This window comes from Anabrus simplex, chromosome 1 (assembly GCF_040414725.1).
Source record: "Anabrus simplex isolate iqAnaSimp1 chromosome 1, ASM4041472v1, whole genome shotgun sequence".
Classification (NCBI taxonomy): domain Eukaryota; kingdom Metazoa; phylum Arthropoda; class Insecta; order Orthoptera; family Tettigoniidae; genus Anabrus; species Anabrus simplex.
The window spans coordinates 1,339,097,638-1,339,116,669 of record NC_090265.1 but is presented as its reverse complement, the minus strand read 5'-3'; the positions used below and the strand labels follow the sequence as shown (position 1 = coordinate 1,339,116,669).

Sequence of the window (19,032 nt, the reverse complement as noted above, 5' to 3'; positions counted from 1 at the left end):
GCGCATGTTCGTTTGTCAGCTTATTGTTGCATCATAATTATGTTTTCCTAGTAATGCAAAGAACGTTATGCTGTGAAGTTTGAGTTGAAAATGGGTCTCACGAAGGAGGAAAATGTTTTGAATATGATGCTTGTTTAAAGGGGCCTGGCGTTTAGGTCATCGGCCCCTTGGAAAAGTTTTCATTGTGGAGTATTATTTTCGCTGGTACGGAAATGGCTCTCAAGGCGGGCCGAGTTTGAAGTTAGTGGCAAACAATATCGCGAGCAATTTAATAAGGTGGCACCAGTTGTCTATTGTTACGAAATATCGTTGTAATGATAATATGTTGTGTCAAAGGAAAGGAAGGTCTGGTAGGCCAGTAACTCTGTCCACAAATGGGAACAATGGACGTGTCCTCAACCAGGTGCTGGAGTCACCAAAACGAAGTCTTCGTCGAACGACCTGGAAATTGAACATCAGCGATACGTACAGTAGGTGGATTTCCGTACCGAATACAAATTGGACAACGATTGACGTAGCAAATAAGCCTGCGAGGATTGTGCATTGTGCAAGGTTTTTGGCCATGATGTACGAGGATCCAGATTTCTTGCTCTATGTGTGGTTCTCACTTGGGCGGTTTAATCGATCATCAAACACCTCGCTTTCTTGGTTTCGAGAGGTCAGACGCTATCCTCCATACACAGCTACACAGTGACCGTGTGACACTATGATGAGTGTCAGCAAACGGTGTGCTAGATCCTAATTTCATTGAGGATGATGATGGTATACCTATTATTGATACCCAGGAACGTTATAGGAACGTGGTGGTCAGGCCATTTATATGAAATCTGAGAAGGCTTTGTTGTGCCAGGAACCTTTGGATGGATTGACAGTAGTTTAAACTAGACGGGGCGACCTGCTACATCGCTCGACAGTTTCTGGCCATGCTGCAAGAAATCTTATCAGGACAAATCATTTCCCACGGAGCTGATTGCAACTACCCATCACGTTTCCCTGATCGTACCTGTGGAAAATGTTAAGGAATAAAGTGTTCAGCTGTACAAATCCATCCGGAACTGTGGCTGCATTACGTGAGAAAATCGTCTCGCTTTTCGAGAATCTGCAGCAAGCTGTGCTACAGGCTCTGTTTCAAAATCTGCGTGACCTTTATGAACACTGCCCAGAGGGTGATGGCGCACATTTTGGACATTCATATTATCGTTCCGTCAATCAATAAATAACGACTCCAATACTGTATATTGCTCCAGTACTGTATATTTTGGCGCATTCTGTGTAAAGTTGGAATTCAAGAGGACAAATTGGGGCAAGTATTCATTTATAGGAAGAGGAATTAAAATTTGGAATAATTTATAAAGGTAAATGTTCGATGAATTTCCAAGTTCACTGAAATAATTTAAGAAGAATCTAGGCAAATTGATAGAGAATCTGCCACCTGGATGACATCCCTAAATGGTGATCCATGCTGATTGATTGATTGATTGATTGATTGATTGATTGAAAATACTCTTAGTTGAAGGCGTTTTTATCAGTGGCGACTTGTAATCATGGATATAAGTATAGTCTTCTTGAAATTGCGTTCTTGTCCCTTTATAGGTACTTAAGAGATAGCATTATGCAACATGAAGTACCATTATGTTGTTGGAAGAGAGCTTGGTGGTGACAAGGTTCTCTAAAATCTGACAGACCTTGTCTTTAATTCTCGAGAAAAATGTATTATTATTATTATTATTATTATTATTGTTGCTGTTGTTATAAGTATTGAATACACTAATAAGAATATCCTCATATGTTACTTTTCAACTGAAAATCGAAGTTACTGGAAACTCTTGTTTATTGCTTAGTACTTGTACTAATTAGGGTAATTTCAAAACAGGAGTAATCCCCACCGGATTTCTTGTAATTGCTTTTTTAATTATATGTGTAATTTGTCACCATTTATAAATCGTTATTAAAATGGCAAGAAATCAAGGTTTCATATACCTAACGCTACATATACGTGTTTATAAAACATTCTACAAAATTCAAAAATTCACGCTCAGTATGGAATTGGTAGAAAATATACGATACTCTCAGGAGACGTGAAACCGTAAACGTGGTGTCCGACGACGATGTTTGGAACGCTCTGTTTTCTTGCGGTGGTAAATACTATCAAAAGGAAAACGTAATAGAATCAGAAATACCGTGCTAAAAATAATTTATTATTATTATTATTATTATTATTATTATTATTATTATTATTATTATTATTATTATTATTATTATTATTATTATTAAAGTTTATAACCTGTACGCGACAATATCAATCCCTGTTATTGCCTAAGATTAAAGCTTTTAATACTTTGAGTACTACATCATAACTAGGTGTCACTCTACAACAACCAGCCCCGTGGTGTAGGAAAGGCGTGCCTTCCTTTCACTGAAAGCGTCGGGTTCGATTTCCAGCCAGTCAAATAATTATAATTCTGGACTGAGGACTGGAATAGGGTTCATTCAGTCTCATGAGACCAACTTATGAGCGTTCTGATATGATAAACAGCAATCCGGTCGCAAAAGTCAAGCAATAAGGTTGAGGATAACGTTTTGCTGTTCACGTAACATTCCAATATCTGCAGGCCACCTTGTTGGGCAGCAGTAATCTTGCGCTACGGGTTTATTTTGTTTTTGTTACTTTCCAAAGCATCTCAAATGAAACACGGCGCATTAATATCCATGTAATTCTTTGCTTGTATATAAGATTACGGTAGGAGTAGCCTTCCGGTCTGACATCATTTAGGTAAGTGTTTCCGTAGTTAGAGTGTGATAAATTCACCCTTTCTAAACTTTATTCTGCGAAACGTATTTCTTATTCCTCTTCGAGCAATGAAGTCGTACTGGCTTTTTATCTAGACTATTTTCTTCAAAATAATTTTATTATCTTCTTCTGGAATTGTCTTTCCCTTGCCGAATATTTGCTTGTACGTGTCGTGCGGAGACGATATTTCTTCTGCGCGCAAAATGGAATTCGAAAGACCCTTCCCGTTTCACTGAGTAACATTATCGGTAGTCACAACTCTGATTTTAGTAAGGCTGTGCTTCCAAAACTTGAGTCACAATCACTATCTATGAGGCCACCATTGTTTTCTTCCGGCCGTCGTATTTTCTAGCTCCCATTGGAAAGATGTTGCTTTTCGCTCTTTTTTTTTCTTTTACTCCGATAGCCTCATCCAGTCCATATTTATCACTGGAAATAAGCAATAAGGTTGAGGATGACGTTTTACTATTCACACAACAATTTTTAACCACTAGATGATGCCAACGGATATCTCAGCCGTTCATGAGCCACGTGCATCTAAGGAAAAACAACTCACCGTGTCGATAAGAAATAGGCATGACCTTGACATTAACTTTTTGAAACTAAACCTTCTGGCACACTGAAGATGTTTTCAGTTTTCAACTTCATCTTACTATAGATTCTTACAACCTATATAGGAAAATGAACGTAAATAACAATATGCCCACTAAAGCTTTCATTAATTAAAAACAGACATCTTCTGATTATATATTCACCTGCCAACGCGTGCGAAGAGGTGGCTGAGAGGAAGTTCATCCGACTTACCTGTAAAGAAAGAACAACGATTAGCAAGATATACAGAAACATAAGTCTTGATTATTCATAATCCATGCAACAAAACTTCCAGGAAAGAAATCAAGACACATACTCATGATAAATAATTGAAACCAAAGTTAATCAACCGACACCTACTTCATGCAGATTATTTGTATAATTGAAGAAATTTAAAATAAACTGGGTATCTTTTGCCGACGAATCTCACAGCCCCGGTGCATGTGAGCAAAAACAACTCGCCGTGTCGAGGAAATACTCCAAATCATACACTGAATTACACAGAAAGGAGTCAATGGTTAATACATTTATGTAAATATTCTTGCGTGGAACAGTAGTATAAAAAGGTATGGAAACAGAAGGACGAAAAAAGAGTTTGCCTAAAAGTTTAAGAGGAGAACTAATAAAAAGGTAGATGAATCAATTCATTTCTCTCTCTCTCTCTCTCTCTCTCTCTCTCACACACACACACACAACGTAATAGTAAAAATATTTTTTTTTAATCGAATGTGCTTGACGGCCCATTAACTTCACGAAGAAGGGCGTGAGAGTTGAAGTTAAAGCTAAAGAGAGTAAGTTTGTGTTGAGAATGCCCAAGAACCTATATGAGGAGAGTGATGGCAATGTCATAAACTTAACAGTTTGAAATACACATTTTGAAGGTCAAAAATGCAAATGAGGTGATCGAATCATGTCGCAAATATGAGTTTATTGACCGGTTGTACCATGTATCTTGCTTTAAGGCACTACGTTCTGGCAACTTGCATGTGACAGATTATGAAGCGATTCAAATGCAAGCTCAACTATGCGAAACGGGAAACAGACAATAACGGATTGAAATGTTTCCCACCAAACTCTTCAAAAAGTACTTCACAGGATAAATTCGATCAGCACTGAACATACTTTCACGGAAAACAATGGAACATTTACGATTTACGATTTCGTTTTGTTTCGGAATACAAGGCATACTATATTATTGATTCAATTCAGAGTTTTGTGAAATCGGGGTCAAAACGACATATGAACTTACTACGTAGGTTGCAGTGTTAGTACGATAAAAGGATTTCTAGGATGGTCTAGAGCAGGAGTGCAGACATTTTCTCTGAATTGAAGAGCCAGCCCAAAAGTCTAGGAGCCAGCAAGAATCCCAGCAAACTGATACCTAGAGTATAAATAATTGAGTCGCGCTACTTAGCGTTGACCTCGGTATTACTTTTTCTCATCTGAATTTATTAAAACTTGAATAATAATAATAACAAAGGATACGCGTAGAACCACTAAAATATAACACCAAAGATTCATCGTAATTTTGGCTACATGTGACTCTGAAGTAATTCGTTCTCAATTTTTCCACCAAAGGCTGTGCTGCTGTAACATATAAGGGCCAACTGAGTTATGCACGTCGACTATCCACTACAGTTAAAGTCTCTCGTTCATGGATATACATCGATGGTCCTGTGCAGAGAAATATATATACTCTCCTTGGTCTCGAGAAGATTGTGGAGTGGTTTTAAGCTTGTTCAGTGACATTACATCATATGTCACGGGGCTTTTGTTGCAGAGTGATGAGAAGGAGAAGAAAGTATTTAAAAAACGAAGAAAATTTCGGGGGCCGAAACTTAGGCGCCAATAGCAAAAACACAGTCGCGGCGGCCTGGCGCCCGGGATTTCTGCGCCTTTGGTCTAGAGTGGTACTCGACCTCGTATCTCTTTTCAGACCTCACGAGGCTACATGCATTCCGACACAACCTTCACATCAGAATTTAAATTCGATAGCCAGGAAGAAAACAACTGATCTCTTGACCTCTGAGAGGGCAGAAATTAAAGTTGAATTAATTGTGTGTAAACATATCAACAGTAGGCCCTACACAACAATGAATGTTTTCCTGTCTCACTGTTTCAATGAGACATCTTTTATGCTATCTGCACAGTACACATTAAGAAAGACTAACATGCCTTGTTTCCTTGGGTCAACGAAATAACACGTTTTAAACAAACCGAAAACCACCCGGAGGCTGAAAATCTCAATTCAAGAATTAAAAGAACGGAGTACTAAATATTAAATACGAGTTAATAAGTTGAAGTCTAAATTACGGCACAGTTTTCTCTTCACTACATTCATATACAAAAAAGGTGAATTCGGTAAGAGCTATGACGCAACGGTCACTTTCAAGATCCATAACAACTTAGCTAAAGAATGTCTTTACGAATGTGATATTTACAAAGAGTTTACTGCCTATGATCAAATGTGTAACCATGCTAGAAGAACGCACATTGAATCTCTTTCTAAGTTGTTTATACCACCGGAGTTCGTGTTTAATCAGAATTTGGCTATCGGTGAAGTGACTCGTTCTGTCATTCACTCCTCGTGATGATTAAAAGTATGTTTTGATAATTCTGAGAACTCAACGATCACTATTTCGTGAAATATAACTCCTCTCTCCTATAGATCACTTTCCTATTCATTTTTTTTTTTTTTTGCTAGTTGCTTTACGTCGCACCGACACAGATAGGTCTTATGGCGACGATGGGACAGGAAAGGGCTAGGAGTGGGAAGGAAGCGGCCGTGGCCTTAATTAAGGTACAGCCTGGTGTGAAAATGGGAAACCACGGAAAACCATTTTCAGGGCTGCCGACAGTGGGGGTTCGAACCTACTATCTCCCGAATACTGGATACTGGCCGCACTTAAGCGACTGCAGCTATCGAGCTCGGTACTTTCCCATTCAGAAGAAGATGCTTTTCTTATCACCCAATGGTAACTTCCCATCATTCTCCTGCGGAAAAGCTTCTGTATTAGTAGCTAATATTGAGCATGCGAACTGGAGAGACCACATTCAAACCCACGTCCATGGCAACAGTGGCTATTCCTGCCTACGTTACTCATATAGAGTAAGTTAACATGAACGTCCTAATACTGTTGTATTATATATCCTAAGTGTTTTTCTAGTGCCCCCGGGACTATCGATGAAAAATGCATTCTTAACATTTGAGTTGTTTTGTTGGAGCACGTCAATGATTTCATCAATAATTGAAAGTTGTTCCTGGTTTGTTATGAGTACCATGTCCGCCAAGTCGAAGCACATTAGTATGACATGAAGAATCGACCCACTTCACTACCTACCTAAACGGAAGAAGTATAGAGACTCAGTGTTAAAATTATGAGTTGAAAACAGTTAAAATTTCTCCGAACAAATATAGGGAGAGACGACATGGAGAACGAAACGTTTAAATTTATAGGAAATCACTTCAAGCTGGCAAATATAGGGAGAACTACAGAAGATACAATAAAATTGTGCTGGATAGCTTCTTCTCGGCCGAGCGAGTCGCTACAGCACAGGCTGAAGAAGCAGAAGTATAGCTGACCTGGAAGACGTCTGACCAAATGAATGCTTACCCCTTCCACCTCCTCTAATCGTGCTACATACCCGAGTGCTCTCACGGATCAGGCGGCTTTGTAGCACTGGCGAGCGCTTTGGCCAATCAGAATGCTACATTTTCTTTAATAATTTAAAAATGCACAGCAAGAAATGTTTATGCTTTGAATGACACTCTGAAAATCTACACGCCAAGAGCTTTCGTCAGAATGCTATACGATGTCAATTGGTTCATCTGTTCTCTCAAACTCGCGGTAACAAAAATCAGCCTAGTCAGGCTTCCAATAAGGTACTACTTATAGAAGGAATCGTAGCATTCTTATGTATCTTTCTTTCTGTTAGGAAACTGACTACTGCAGCTTTTGAATGTCCCGTCCACCAAAAAAAGACACTTCTCTTTTCCTTTGCCTTCATCGAACAGCAACAGTCTATGTTTTACACCATCACCGGCCAGGAGAAAATTCTTCTCATCAGAAATTTTTAGGAGTTCCTCACGAATAACAACCTCACAGAACTATTTGGCTCTCTCTGTACTCCCTGTGCACGTTACTGTTTCGGTACAGTGAAGTCTTTAGTATTCAGAACTGCGGCGTCCTTGTGACCTCCGGTTAGTAAAAGATGAATTTATTCGTCAAATACCCGACGAACTGCCGCACTGTTGTCCTCGCTGCCTCGCTTCTTCGCTCGAAATATCCAGTAACTTGTTATACAGCCAAGTTTGCCTCGTCAGTAACGCACTAATGCTTGATCATTCTCACCATTTTTTTTTTCGCTAGTGACTTTACGTCGCACCGACACAGATAGGTATTATGGCGACGATGGGATAGGAAAGGCCTAGGAGTTGGAAGGAAGCGGCCGTGGTCTTAATTAAGGTACAGCCCCAGCATTTGCCTGGAGTGAAAATGGGAAACCGCGGAAAACCATCTTCAGGGCTGCCGACAGTGGGATTCGAACCCACTATCTCCCGGATGCAACCTCACAGTCGCGCCCCTACCGCACGGCCAACTCGCCCGGTATATGAACCTATCCATCTCCCTTCTCTTCCCAACAGACTTCAACAGAAATTATCAAAAATTCAGTATAATTACCGTAATTTACGATCTCCTTAGATTTTACCTGACTTAGAACGCGGTTCCATACCGTATAACTATTATTTCCCAAATTTCTGGAAGCACATTCCTTACAGCTTCTCTTATGATCTGGCCTAATGCAAACAATTTATTTCTAAACTCTAGTCACAATACTCGTGGACTCTACAAATGTTATTTACTTCAGTTTATTATGTACTAGTTTCCTTGTTCACAGCCATTTCTTCAATATTTTACTTATTACTTGAACCTTCTTCCTTAACCGAGCCATTCTGTTGTGTCTTAGGCCTAGATTCTTTCCCATCTTCAAACAGTGCTTGATATTTTAATATGTACCCATTATACTGCATTCATGTGTAACATTAACTGCGCTTCAGAGCCCAGGGTTTCCCATAGGAACTTTTAAATCATGTATTTGTGTCTAATTTCCATACCCATATTCATCTTTCCAGACAAACACCTCACATTTACAGCCAGTCTAAAAATTATTCGTCTATTTGCTGTTTTGCGAATGAAACCTGTCTATAGACAGTGAAACGCTGAAAATAAACAAAAAGCAAAAATAGTTGAATGCCGCATAGGTCAGTACAACATTATTATACAAAATCGAAACAAACAAAAATATATACGAAGCGATAACAAGGATAGCAAAACGTAAAAACTCCGTTATTAGCTAATTCATAAAGTATTCGCCTACGCTTGGAATGGCTGTTTAAAACGCGAGATCGAGGATGAAACGTCATTCGTGATTCACGCGCGCCCTGGTGTCACCCTTGCGCAACTCACTCAAACATGTTGCGAACGGCTCTGGAGACGTGTAGGTTGTACAGTGGGGCGGAAAGGTAACGGAGAGGAAACTCATCCTGCGCATACCAAAATCAGTGCAAATCGTCCTATGCGATTGCAAAGCTAGTGGGCACACCTCGATCAACGGTTCAGTCGGTGGTGGATCGCTTCTGCACAACAAAAACATTCCAAAACAAGCCGCGGAGTGATGATCTGGTGAAAAAGTGCATTTTTACGTTTTGTTATGTGTTATCAGTTAGAATGTATTTTTGTTTTTGTTTTATGATAGTAATGATAAACAGACCAATGTGCTACTCAAGTGGATCGTTCGTTTGCTTTTTTTTTGTCTTCCCATGCCCTATAGACATGTTTCTGTCGCAAAAATGCAAGTAGACGAATACTTTTTGGACGCACTCTATCTACTGTATTGCAACAATCCATCTGTTGCAAATCTCCCTGCGCTCTATCTGATGGAAACATCTAACTGATAATAGCAATTTTGGAAAAGGGAAAGAAAAAGAAAAAGGGGGGGGGGGGGGCAAAAATTTGCCCTCAGTAACAGTTAGGAACCTCGACAAGAGGGAGGGGGTGGGGTTCTAGAACGATAGAGGTGCAAAATAATACAACCTTCATGTCAGCATTTCCATTAAATAATCAACAAATCTATAGCTCATGTGAGAGGGAATTCCGTATTCAGAACGTAACAGGTGGTAACATTCAGAGGCGCAGGTTTTAAAAAAATCCGTCGAAATAACAACAGTAGTAAAAAGCAGCAGCGTTTTTCTCTTCTAAACAGGCCAAGGTCTATTATCGGCCGTTTGAGTACATGCCAGCAACGTTATTTCAAAGCTTCCTGTGAGCCTGCAAGCCCTATCTCGTTAATGAAGCTGCATAATTTGCTTCGTGCGACAGCGTTTGATTGCGCCAAGGGTCGATATCCAGTTACACAGACATTTCAACGATAGTGGACATCGAATACGCCGTAGCAATAGTAGTTACAAAACGACCTAGATTATTAAACGACTGGATGGAAGAACCACTTGGTTTGTAGTAAAGAACCAATTTATGATTCATGTATGAATGATAAATGCGCTGATAAATTCGTAACACAAAGGAATGAGTAGAACAAGAACCAATAATTCAGCAACCTTCGGCGGCCCAGTCATGAACACAACACGTTTCCCATTTCGACGGTCAGAGCGTCGGTATCTGGATTCCAGATCTATGTTATAACAGATTATAGAGATTTCATGGAAAGTGAACTGCGATAGTATTTATTTTCTTGGTTGGCTACTAACATAGAAGAGAATGCAGAGAAAACGTTTGAATACAAGTTCTGGGCTTACCACAATTGTCCGTTATATTTTTTACTTTTTATTTATTTGCTAGTGGTTTAACTTCGCACTAACACATCGAAGGTTTCCGGCGACGTTAGGATTGGAAAGGTAGCGGCCGTGGCCGTAATTAAGGTACAGACTCAGTAGCATTTGCCTGGTGCAAACATGGTAAACCACGGGAAACTATCCGCAGGGCTGCCGACAGTGGGATTCGAACCACCATCTCCTGAATGCAAGCTCACAGTTACGCGACCTTAACCACAACGCTCGCTCAGTGTCCGTTCTAACTGTTAACGGTAGGGAAGGACATTTTCCATGGACCATACCGGCATTTCAAGTAGGAAACCACAGAAAAACACTTCTAACATTACTGAAAGTGGGATTTTAACAGCTGAGTTCCCGAGGCTCCATCCTTTTCCCACCTGACCCCACACGATCGAACGTGTTAGTTTAACAAAATCGGGCACATTAAGGACTGCAATGATTGTGCAGGAGTCTATACCCTTGTTCCTGCTGCTGTGGTTGACCAGTAGGTGCCAGGCCTAAAATTTATCAGTGGTGAAGTAGAAACTAAACTTGCGGTTTAAAGTGTAATGTCTACCTGTGCCTTTCCAAGGAAATGTTGCACACGCATATGCAATGTTGAAAAACAACATGCTGGAAACAAATTAAATGGAACATCACACTGAATCTTTTTTCATGCAAATTGCTCCAGATAAATTGTCAGTCGTATAATTTGCTGTCAATATGTGGGATTCCCTCCCCAAAGAATTAATTATGAGCCATTTAACACTGTTTACTTTCATCATTCAACCCTTTTCAATAAACATCCAACGAGCAGTGCCTTTCCGAAGAACGTTTGTCAGAAATACTTTTTTTTTTAAATACAGATTTAAATTGGCGGTAGAGTTACAAGCTGGGCTCAAACCAACGACAACGCCAAATGACATTCATCAGAACTCTTGCGCAGAATTGGAAATTCTTCGGGATTAGTCCCCGTCTATTCGTAATCTATCAGCATTTCAATACTCTACACATGGTTACATTGCGATATGATAATTGTCTCTAACTAGTCAAACATAGGTAATGGCGAATGAAATAGATGCAGATAAAAACTAGTTGAAAATACAACAGTCACAGAACATAGCATATACAGAGGAATGCGAAACTACATCCGCACACGGAGGAAGTCAAACACAAACCAGGTGTCGAGAGGAAAAGTCCTCGCCCCCAAAGTCTATTACTTAAATGAGGAAAGTTTAGCGGGTCTGGTTCATTCGATACCATCAGGGTCACTAATTATTGAACGCACACATCTTCAATATCCTTACCTCCAGAGTAGCAGCTGTGCACAACCCCATATGCCATTTTGCTTTTACTTCCAGCAATAACAGATTACATTATTTTGTTGTAAGGTTTAGCGTTTCCTGACAAAGAAAATAGAGCTAATCAACGACCACCGGAATTCCCAAGTTAGTACTACTACTTTTTCCACTTTCAATTAATCATGAATGTAGTTCGTTTAAGACCAAGGAATGTCCGGAACAAAGTTTCCAATTTAGCCCTTTTCAGTGATAAAGATATAACTGATTAGTTAGCTTTTTAAAAACTTAAAACTTGCGTGAAACTTCCTCCAATGAGGAATACATTTCAGCGACGTTTGCAGAGCTAACTGAATTAGCACTACTGATGAGTCCCGTGCACTTACTATGGGTGAGGACCTAACCTGTAGTACCAGATTATAAGCCCTATATGCAGGTAGTGTTTCACAACACTTATAATCCGTGTTCTTATCTACACTACGCTGTGCCAGGAAGTAATTAAATAAAGGTTAAGTCTCGGAAAGTGGTCCCGACATTTGAAATCACATTTCATCTGAACATGATGTAATCGGAACTCATCACATCCCCATAGATTCCTCTGTGTCGGGAACTTGGTCTATCTCGTACATGGTCGAAACTCAATAGAATCCGAACAAACAATAGCAGATGTGTTGACCTATTTCAGAAGTCGGGCAAGGAGTATCCTGTGGAATGCAGTTCCAGCTTCCCAAGGAAGACATATTGAAGAATGCCCTCTACCGAGCGAGTTGCAGCTGTGAGCTTGCATTCGGGGGATAGTAGTTCGAAATCCACTGTTGGCAGCCCTGAAGATGGTTTTCCATGGTTTCCCAATTTTCACACCAGGCAAATGCTGGGGCTGTACCGTAATTAAGGCCATGGGTGCTTCCTTCCTACCCCTAGCTCTAGCCCTTTCATTATCCCATCGTCGCTATAACACCTTTCTGTGTCGGTGCAACGTAAAAGAACATGTAAAAAAAATTAAAAAAAAATAAAAAAAACCTTCTGAGATCCTATCTTGGAAACCCCTGAGATTTCTTGCACACTACATCAGAAATGATAGACGACATCAATGAATTACCTGCAAATTCTCGACGTCGATAATGTCTGGTACATCACAAACCGAACGTTTGGTACGCAGTCAGTTACTTTTTCTCAGCTTTATATCGACATTTTTGTACACCTTTATGTATATGTAACTTTGCTTCTGACACGATGTAAATAAATCTGCAAATTTGTAAATATCACTACCGTTTTTATAGTTCATATTATTTATTTTTAGTGAATATGCTATAGTGATGTTGATGTATAATGCACTACAAAAATGAAAATCCACAGCCTGTTTCCAGTCATTCGACAGGGTCTGGAATGGAATTAATGAAGCCCCATCTAGCGGCGACGATAGGAACTGTGCCGGCTGCCGAAGCCTGTCGCACTCGTCTGGGGCAATAATTGAAGAATGAAAGATGAAATGATATTTGAGAGTGTTGGTGGAATGACATATGACAGGGAAAACCGGAGTACCCGGAGAAAAACCTGCCCCGCCTCCGATTTGTCCAGCACAAATCTCACATGGAGTGACCGGGATTTGAACCACGGAACCCAGCGGTGAGAGGCCGCCTGAGCCATGGAGGCGTCTCTATATAATGCTCTACGTTTAATAATATAATCTGAACATTAATTAAAATGCATGTGGAAACATCAGAGGAAAATCACTCCGGACATTGCCATGCTGTTTTAAAAAATATATATATATTATGGAAGTTCCGTATGGGAGACAGTATAGTTGTGGAATTTTAAGAAAAGAAAGATTGGCTTAAGATATAATGAAAGCATCCTCATTCCACACTAGAAGTATGAGCCACTGAAGCAGTAACAGAGCTTTTCGTCCCGACTTTGTGTAATTAATCCCACAGGCTGTTCGATATCACAGCTGGGAATGTCTCCCTACAAAGCTATCAGACGATAAGCACCTTTAGATTGGTAAATATTTGGGAAAGAATGTAACAGCGACACAAAAACCTCTATGGCATGAGAAAAACACCTTTTATCTCAAGATAGTTCAGATATCAGGAAGAATACACAGAGTGGCATCGCCGTAAGGTGATTGTACCAATGTCTTACAATTCATCGTACCTAAACGCTACTTTCAAGAAACTATAAAGATAAACATTCGCATTTTGTTTTTCAAAGTAGGTAATAGACAATGGCAAGTCTTCCTATATACAACCTTCTATCCTCCAACACTGGTGTGTAAAGATTTTGAAGGTCACACGCTATATCAGCAATATATGTGGATTTTGTTCACTTTCCATGGATCAGATCTGTTGTGATAATTTTGAGTTTATAACTTTTGATATGAAAAGCGATACACCACAGATGGCTAAAGAATGCAGCATTATGCTGTAGAAGTCTCTGTATCCGAGCAGAGTGGGATTAATTTATATTTTGGACAGATATAACTTTCCCAACGAATCGTGAAGAACAAAATTTTCCTTCCTTCTTTCCTTCCTTCCTTCCTTCCTTCAATATTCTAATCACATGCTTGCATAAAATAAGGCAATATAAACTGAATGCGTTCAGTATATGTTATATCCTTGCTTAGTATTCAGGAGATGTAACTTTTATAGTTGACAAACTTAAACTTAGTCCAAATATTGTAGAATATAATAAATTAAATGTGATAAAACAATCTGTCGCATCGTTTTTTTTAGAACGAATGGAAATTTGGAATATGCACCACACACTAACGAAAAAACAAAGTACTACATATGGTGTAATTTTCCGGACCCGAACAAGCTAGACCATAATATACTGTTTTCTTAAATCATGAACCGCTAACGATGACAGAAATATTGTAGTATCTACGATCCGTCGTCACTACCGATGCCACGTAAGATCGCATCAATATTCGTTTAATGAAATGGCATTTAGCTAAGTGGAGTCTAGTGCGACAGGCAGATGCCGATCGAAATGGACCAGGAAAAAGATGACGGAGATGCGATTGATGCAGTAGTCTGCTAGCGTCACATTGAAAAATCGGCTTCGAGATGAACACGTGCCAAGAACGTTTCAGTTCACCACTATTAGCGAGAAGTTTCACTGAGACGAGATGAATTCCACCTCGTAAATCGTTCCTTAAACATCGAACCCAGCAGAGGAACAGGAAGAGGTAGAGGAAGGCCAACGTCAACTTAAAGAAGGTCCACAGAATACGAAAGGAAGGGTTACCAAACGCTCTGGTGGTAGAAAGAAAAATATACAGTCTCAGAACTAGACGTGCTGACCCGTGGTAAATTCGGGAGTGCCTAATTGAACAGCGCAGATACGGCCAGGTAAGAAGAAAAAAAAAAAACCCTCACTGAAGAAGACCATTAGTACAGTGAACAATTGAATTTTAAAACCATAAATCAAATCAGAGAATATAAGTACAGTAGAGTTTCGGTATTTCGAGTCTGAATAGTTCGATATTCCCATAAATCTGAGCTGAAATATTTGAATAACAAATAGTAAATCGTCAGTTTTCAGTGCGCAAGTGCCTCGTACGAGACGAAAACTGAACACAAGACACGGGAGACTGGCAGTTCTACACGTACCCCTCGCACTAGAGGCAGGTACGCGTTATGTGGGACAACCTGAAGCGACCCCGATGGACAACCTACTGTTTAGACGGTGGCATGACAGTGCTTCTCGGAAACGGCGCGGTTCGTTAAAACAGAAGACACTTTGAAATGTGTGTTTTGTTTACATCACTACTAAATATTTTCAAAATACACGCCTTGATTATTTCTTTTAGTGTAAGGCAATGATGAATGCTTTTGTTTTCGTAACTACTGTGCTGTAATGTTCAACATACGTAACTGTTTCCGTGCACACAGCTTTGTCATGCAATTTCGTTAAGTCCGAGTTTTTCTATAGTTGGAGGTAGTCTCACTCACGTCAACCTTTCATATGATCAATCATAGCAACATACATAGACGATTACCTAGACTATAATTTGCACTTAAGGCAAACGTCATTAAGTATAAAGCACAATCACAACCTCAAACTGTGCTCCCTTTTTTCAACTGATCGAACACAATCTTGAGATGACAGAAAGCCTAGTTTCACTGAAAAGATTTTGAAGAAGAGGGTTTATTTTCGTCTTTCTTTGTTCTGTCTGTTACTGCATGCAACTAGTCTGAGTGTGCGGCTAGATTAAGTGTGGCTTCCTGTTAAGTGGCTACTCGTCTTTACAGGAACAACATTTTTCCAATTTCAAGAATGGTTACTCCACAGGCGTGAAAAGAAATTTTTCAAGAGTTGCTAAAAATCTTAAACGATGCCATAAAGTCGTGCTTTTGTTAAAAATAAATACTGTAAATGTCAAAAGAGAGCTCCAAAGGACTATGGTGTCGGAACATATCCGACATATGAGCCCAAAGGGTTAAGGCAGAGGCACGTCTCTCTCTCCTAAAACAGTAGTATTTCGTAATTCCTAATGTACGTGACCTTCCACGGTGACTGGTACGACCTCTGTAAGCCCCGACATAGACAAGAATAAACGAGTGGGGTTCGCACGCTTCAGGGTCATATGGTCACCTGACACACGTTCTAATACAACTGTAATACAATACAGCATAAAACATCCAACTATTAGGGAAAACGAGATTACGAAACTGATGAGTGAAGAAACGAGCAAATAAATGAGTAAATCGTAGTAGTGGTGATGGTGGTGGTGATGTTTATTGTTTTCAGGGGCAAACATTCCTTCTTAACTCTAATCAGAGGAAGAAATGGAAGAGAGCCAACCCTTCGAAGAATGATGATATCGGCAAAAGAAAGGGTCACATCACGAAAAGCATGAACATGAAAGACACAAGAGGCGTTACAAAACCCAATACAGTCGCGGTAGGAAGAGAACAAAAGTTGGCCAAGAAAGATCAGGTAGGGAAGATGACAGTTAGAAACCTAGTACAAGTAAGTTGAATCAATGCCAGACTCAGTTAGGGGGCCAGCAGTCACCAATCCACGCTACCAAATTGAGTCCCTCGGGGGTATCCCTTTTAGTCATATCTTACGACACGGAGAGGATACTATGGTCTACTTAATCTTCACAAACTGTTTCAGATCATACATAAAATTTCCTCAAATTAACTACACATGAATTTTGCATAAACGGGTTCACTCAAAACGGTTACGATACTACCATGTATTATACGGTAATACACAAATACGGCAAGCCTCTAAATAAAGTGACCTCTACAAAAATTTGTATGGAGTGTCTGTGAAGAGAATGCTTGAACGCGAGTGGTTATGATAGATGACATACTGAATATCACCTTTGTATGAAGGGATATGATCGACGAGTGCGAAGGATACGATGTTTAATTTCAAATCTTATCGTTAGGAACTGTTAACTATTTTATCTAGGGTATTCGTACAGATCGCTAGAATCTAGACTCAGTTTTTGCAAATGTTCGTCGAGAACACCATAATTCTGGTTTTAAAAAGTTATTGCCATTTACAAATCACGAACATACTATTATTAAAAGAGAGTAAAAGTAGAGCGTGCCGGAGGCCGATTAACTATACTTTTGAGACATTTTTGATAAAGTTAATTGTGGATTTAGAATGATGTATTTTGAGATTGTAAAATCATATTTCACCGAGCTTGGTGTGATATCGTATCGTCCTCACAGAATGAAGGACCCCGTGGTAGGCGTACTTTTATTTATTTTTTTCTTTTTGTTAGTGGCTTTACGTCGCACCGACACAGACAGGTCTTATGGCAACGATACTTTATGTTTAGCAATAATGACAAGTCGGGTCTACTCGCTGGCTGAATGGTAAGCGTACTGGCCTTCGGTTCAGAGGGTTCCGGGTTCGATTCCCGGCCAGGTCGAGGATTTTAATTGCTTCTGATTAAGTCTTCTGACTCAGGGACTGGGTGTATGTGTCCGTCCCAACACTCTCCTCATCATATTCAGACAACATACCATACTACCAACCACCACAGAAACACGCAATAGTGATTACATCCCTCCATATAGGGTTGGCGTCAGGAAGGGCATCTGGCTATAAAACAGGGCCAAATCCACACGTGCGACGCAGCTCGCACCCGCGACCACACAGGTGTGGGATAAACGGTAGGAAAAGAAGAAGAAGTAGATTACAATTTATATGGAGGAAGCACAGGCGCTCGAATATACAAAAATATATTTATTAATAATTACCTACTTAACCTCAACTATTAAAAATGTGTTTTAAACTGTTTTCAGTATAGCTTTATACTGCAAAATAAAGACATTACAGTAAGCTTTTATAACACCGGTACCACCAAAAAATACTCAACTGCCTCATATTAAAGATTTTCTTAGTTTATTCAATGGCTGTTCAGTGCTGGAAATCAACGAAATGGAGCTGTTGAAATTAACCAGTCTTAAATGCTAGCTATCGCAGTCAGAATACACCCCATTATCCTCGGAACAGAGGGTTTAAGAGAGCATGTAACATGTGCCATGTTACACGAACGGTTGTCTAGTTTGTTGTATATATTAATGTAATACGTAAATATGGAGGTAATCTTGTTGTTATTATTATTATTATTATTATTATTATTATTATGTCTTTTTTTGCTACGGGCTTTACGTCGCACCGACACAGATAGGTCTTATGGCGACGATGGGATAGGAAGGGCCTAGGAGTTGGAAGGAAGCGGCCGTGGCCTTAATTAAGGTACAGCCCCAGCATTTGCCTGGTGTGAAAATGGGAAACCACGGAATATGCCAAAATTAATTGCTTATAATGTAATGTACATATCTGGGTTATTATAATTAAGTTAGGCATTTCAAGTACCGTATTTATTTGTTAATATACACTGAAAAAATTGGAAATTGCAACACACAGAAGGAGTGGTGCTACACTGCTGCAATTGAACATACAGGACGAGTGTTCGGTTGTGATTCGATGATTACACTTTCAGGTCCCTCTGACCGCAAGTTTGGACAACAATCAATACAGGATGTCCCCACCACGAGCTGCAATACATTGATGAATTCACCGAGACATGGAGTCAATAAGGCCCTGGATCGCTTCCTGAGGAATTGTGGCCCATGCTTGCTGCACTGCACGGGTCAGTTGTTCCAGAGTTGTGGGTGGCTGAGGACGGTTGGCCAGTAGTCGATCCATCATGTCCCACACATGCTCAATAGGACTGAGGTCCGGGGATCTGGCGGGCCATTCTAAGGTTTTGATGTCGTGGAGAGCTTCTCTGGAAATGCGTGCAGTGTGAACCCGGGCATTGTCCTGCTGAAACATCCCATTAGCAATGTTCGCCATCATAGGGACAACCACTGGATTGAGTACCCTATCAACGTACTGTCGAGCAGTCATAGTGCCCTCAACAAGCAAGAATTGTGATTTCACATTAAAGCTAATAGCTCTCCAGACCATAATGCTTGGTGTTGGCCCTGTGTGCCTCTCGACAATAAGATCTGGGCGGCCCCTCTCCCCGGTACGTCGGC

The 19,032-nt window shown here is 40.1% G+C and overlaps 1 protein-coding gene across 1 annotated transcript in view; it reads right to left on the bottom strand.

Annotated features, from left to right (window-relative positions):
• The window catches only part of CenG1A (Centaurin-gamma-1A), a 528,156-nt gene that overhangs the window by 461,744 nt on the left and 47,380 nt on the right, over nt 1-19,032 (bottom strand). The window lies entirely within an intron of this gene.